This window comes from Chrysochloris asiatica, unplaced genomic scaffold, assembly GCF_000296735.1.
Source record: "Chrysochloris asiatica unplaced genomic scaffold, ChrAsi1.0 scaffold00166, whole genome shotgun sequence".
Lineage (NCBI taxonomy): Eukaryota > Metazoa > Chordata > Mammalia > Afrosoricida > Chrysochloridae > Chrysochloris > Chrysochloris asiatica.
This window is the reverse complement of record NW_006408684.1, coordinates 2,037,844-2,043,390: the sequence shown is the minus strand read 5'-3', so window position 1 is coordinate 2,043,390 and position 5,547 is coordinate 2,037,844.

The window sequence follows — 5,547 nt, the reverse complement described above, 5'->3', positions numbered from 1 at the left end:
TCAGCAGGTACCAACTCGATGGCACCTAATAACAAGAAGCCTAACCACAGACCCAGGAGTTCTTCCAATGTGGCTCCACTCCGTGCTTACCCTCATAAGGTGATCACTGAAGAGCAGGTGCTGTACTAAAGCTTGGTGAAAAAATCAGATCATGCCTGGCTATCAACAAGGATAGTTTCTGGGGTCTTAGAAGCATGTCCTAAAGCAAACAGCCATCTAAAGGAGTCGTCATCAACCAGTCCATAAAAAAAAAAAAAAAAAAAAAAAAAAAGCCCACTAACTTAAGTTTGATCAAAGGACTTTAAATAAAATCCATAATTAGGAGGGAATACATTAGAACTTAAATTTGAAAGCACTTGATTTGTGGAAGACTGGTCTACAGTGGGAGCCTTACTCTATTTAGATTCTTGACATAAATTCAGATGAAATTTGAGTTATTTAAGTTATTTCCCCAATGTTTAAACCCAAACCAAACCTACTGCCATCAAGTCTGTTATGACTCACAGTGACCCTAGAGGACAAAACAGAATTGTTTCCTCTTTAGGGTTTCTGAGGCTATAAACCTCTATGGGAGAAGACAACAGCCTCTTTTCTCTCCCTTGTTGCTTCTGGTGGGTTCAGTCTGCTGACTTTGTCTTTAGCAATCCAATGCACAGCCCATATCCTACCAGGGTTCTTCCCTAATGGGGTAGGCTTACTGCCATTAAACTAACAATGTGGCTATGTTTAGACAAGTCCAGGGAAAAGCAGCTTGCCCTCAGGAAGAATGTAGTTAAAAGTGGATTACAAATCCCAGACAAACCTGAGAAAAAACTGCTTGCCCTCCAGCAGAAAACTGTTCTCACAAAGAACTAGGGAATTTACCTGGGCATGTCCCTAATGATTTACTGAAAATAGCCATTCAGAGGAATGTTATCTAATTTAAGCTAAAGACTGGAGTCCTGGTGACTGTGACTCAGGAACACATGATCATGAGGTAATCAAAATCCCAGAACCAATCCTATAAACTGTTTGAATTTATAGTTATGGTGTGGCACTGTGGGCTAATGCGTCAGACTGCAAAGTTGTTTGAACTGCAAGGTCGGTGACTCAAGTTCACCAGTTCCTCCTTGGAAACCCTATACAGGGTTGCTACGGATCAGAATCAACTCGACAGCACTTAACAACAACAACAACACATATTCCATTCACGATTCTTTCCTACTTCTGTAGTCCTGCCTTTCACAAGGATGAATTGACTTGCTAGCTGTCATGAGCTTGCGGTGGTTCCTTTGTTTTCTATTGTGTATAATGAACATCACGACTGTGATAACGTGGATTCCATTAGCCTCTGTACTATGTGCATGCTGACAACTTCCCTCATCCTGATGATTGTCTTTGGTTTTGTCTTTGTCTTATTGAAGACTTAATGGGGCTTTCTAGACAATAAATGAATAAATAAAAGAGTCCTTAAAAGGTTAGTATCTTGTTGTTATGTGCCGTGGAGTCAGTTTCGACTCATAGTGACCCTGTACAGGGTTTCCGAGACTGTAAATCTTTACGGGAGCAGAAATCCTCATCTTTCTCCTGTGGAGCAGCTGGTAGTTTCGAACTGCTGACCTTGTGGTTCATAGCCCGATTCGTAACCACTACGCTACCAGAGCTCCTTTAGTATCTTAGGATTGTGAATAAAGTAAGGCACTTCTGTCAATGGTGGTGATGGTGGTGATATGCTGTGGAGTCGGTTCCCATTCATAGTAAGTCTGCATAGGGTTTCCAAGGCTGTAAATCTTTATGAGAGCAGAAAGCCTCATCTTTCTCCCAAGGAACTGCTGGTAGTTTTAAACTGCTGACCTGGAGGTTAGCAGCTTGATTCATAACCACTACGCTACCAGAGCACTTTATATCTGTCAAAAGCATCCGTAATGAACATATAAACCTAAATGTTTTTCTGTTTGTTACTTAAAATGTCTAAATGTGCATCACTTTGCTTTGTCTGTTTGTTTGCTTTTAGAAAAAACAGCACCCTAATTTTTAAGACATGGAACGTTCTAGACCATTTGGTCATGTGATTTCTAACATGAAGACTCTAGAGTGAGCAAATGGGCCTAAAAAGGTTATTCACAATACAATCATCCCTCAGCATCTGCATAGCATTGGTTCTAGGACCTCCCATAGACACCAAACCCCATGGATGCTCAAGTTTCTTATATAAAATGGAATACTGTTTGCATTCATACTTTAAATTGTCTTTAGAGTAATTATAAAGCCCTGGTAGCATTGTGGTTACACATTAGGCTGCTAACTATAAGGTCAGCAGTTTGAATATACCAGCCACTTCACAGAAGAAAAAGGAAACATATCAGCTACCAGAAAAATGTACTGCCTTAAAATTCTGTACAGGGTCTCTATGAGTCGGAACCAACTCAAGGACACACCACTATCACCACCAATACAATTATGTAGTCCTGGTCTGGCCCTGTAGGATAAGCAATGGACTGCTAACTATAAACTCATCAGCCACTGTTCTCAGAAGACTTATAAAAAGTCTCAATGATCAGAACCTAGTCTAAAGCACTTAACAACAACCAAGCAATAAAATGTAAATGCTACGTAAATTAGTCCTTTATACTCCTCTTAGTTATTGAGGGATTGCTTTGACCACTTAATTGGTTTTCATTTTTTCAAATCCTTTTCATCTGCAGTTGACTGAACCCACAGATATGAAATTCACAGATATGGAGGACCAAGTATATATCAAAAAGCCTAATGCAGGGTAAGGGCAAGACCACAATGTCAGTTTGAACCACAAGGTAGGTGGTTCAAACTCACCAGTCACTTCTTGGAAACCCTATATTGGGTCACTACAAGTCAAAACCATCTCGATGGCACTTACTTAAAACAACAACCATACATGCATGAATACTTAGTAAATACATTTGCTATGTAAATAAATTCTTCCCAAATTTACTGTTCAAGGGGCAAGAAATTTTAAAAATATAGTTTTTTCTTCTTGTTAAGTGCCGTTGAGTTGGTTCCTACCCATAGTGACCTTGCATGAGGGTCGACTGGTGAGCTTGAACTGCTGACCTTGTGGATTTTACAGTCCAGCGCATGAACCCACAGCGCCATCATATCAGGCCAAAATATGACTTGGGAGTTGTGAAAATGGTGTTCACCACAAAGGTGGTAAAATAGCCTCAATTTACATGTGAAAACAACTAAAGAAGGGAGTTCAATAGATTAGCATGTTTTAAACTGACTTTTACAAAATGTTGGTCTCTAGGTTCTGTAGGAAAGTCAATGGATTGCTAATTGCAAGATTGGCCATTCAAACCCACCAGCTGCTACTTGAAAACCATATACAGGATCACTATGAGTCAGTACCACTCATCTGTCAGTTTGTCATGCTGTGGTGGCTTGTGTGTTGTTTTGATGCTGGAAGCTATACATCAGCAGGGTCACCTAGGTTGATAGGTTTCACCTGAGCTTCCAGACTAAGACAGATTAAAAAGAAGGAGATGCCGACTACTTCTAATTGGTTGTTGTTGTTAAGTGCCTTCGAATTGGTTTGACTCATAAAAACCCTCCCTGTATAAGGTTTCTGAGACGCTGGTCGGTTTGAACTGCCAATCTTGTGGTTCACCACAGAAAACCTTATGAATAACAGCAGAACACTGTCAGCACCAGAATATTGAATATTGAAACATTATGAATGGTGGTGGTTATATTTCATGGAGTCAGTTCTGACTCCTAGTGACCCTGTATAGGGTTTCTATGGCTGTAAATCTTTACTGGAGCTGAAAACCTCATCTTTCTCCTGCAGATTATGACTAGCACCAGAATATTGTCAGATATAGTTCCAGATTCCTGATGTGATGCTGTGGGTTAATGCACTATACTGAAGGGTCATTTAACTCACAAGGTCGGCAGTTCAACCTCACCAGTCGGCCCTCTGAAACCTTATACAAAGTCTCTATTGGTGGAACCGACTCAATGGCACTTAACAACAACAACAAAGTTCCAGAAGATGTGTCCCTCAGATGGGAAGGGGCTCAAAATATGAATAGAGAAGAGTTGCCTCCTTAAGGTAAAGTTGACTTTGATAATGCCAAAGGAGTAAACTTCTTAGGACCTTCATTATTTGCTGATGTGGCATACCTCAAAATGAGGAGAAACAGCTGTAAACATTCATTAATAATGAGATCATGAAAAGTACAGGTTACAAATCTAGGAACACTGGAAGTTGTAAAAAATTGAATGGAATGAATAAAGATCAGTATTGTAGGCATTAGCGGGCTGAAATTGATTGTTGTTGATGATTTTAAATCTGACAGTCCCTATGCCAGGAATGACAAATTGAAAAGGAATGGTGTTGCCTTCATCATCAAAAAGTAAATTTCAACATCTATCTTGAGGTATAAAACTATCATACCCATATGTCTACAAGGAATTATAATACCACTATTATTCAAATTTATGCATAAACCACTAAAGCCAGTGATGATGAAACTGAAGAATTCTATCAACATCTTCAGTCTGAAATTCATCAAACATACAATCAAGAAGTACTGGTAATTACTAGTGACTGGAACGCAAAGGATAGAAACAAATAGGAAGGATCAGTAGTTGGAAAACATGGCCTGGATGACAGAAATGATGCTGGAGATCACATGATAGAAGTTTGCAAGACCAATGACTTCTTTATTGCAAGTACATTTTTTAAACATAAAAGATGACTATACACATGGACCTCACAGTTGAACTAAATAGAAAACAAATTGGCTATATCTGTAGAGAGAGACAGTGGAAAAACTCTATAATCAGCCAAAACAAAGGCAGGCACAGACTGTGAAACAGACCATGAACGGCTCATGTGCAAGTTAAGGCTGAATCTGAAGAAAATTAAAAACAAGTCCATGAGAGCCAAAATATGACTTGAAAATAGTCTATCTGAATTTAGAGATCATCGGAAGAACAGATTTGATGCATTAAACACTAAAGATCGAAGACCAGAAGAGTTGTAGGATAACATCAAGTACATTATACAAGTAACAAGCAAAAGGAAGATGAGAAAAGAAGGAAAATACCAAAACGGATGTCAGAAGAGACTCTGAAACTTGCTATCCAGCATACAGATGCTAAAGCAAATGGAAGAAATGCAAAGGAAAAGAGCTGAACAGAAAATTTCAAAGGGCAGCTCAAGAAGAAAAAGTCAAGTACTATCATGAAATGTGCAAAGGCCTAGTTAGAAAACTAAAAGGGAAGAATATGCTCAGCATTTGTCAAACTGAAAGAATTGAAGAAAAAAATGCAAGCCTCGACTTGCTATATTGAAGGATTCTATGGCAACCCTGGTAGTATTCTGGGTTATGAGCTGGGCTTCTAACTACAAGATTAGTAATTCAAATCTATCAGTTGCTCCATGGGAGAAAGAAGAGACTTTCTGATCCCATAAAGATTTACAGTCTCAGAAACCCTATACAAGGCCATTATGATTCAGAAACAATTCGATGGCACACAATCACCACCAGCACCTATGAGCAAAATACTGAATGATGTAGAAAA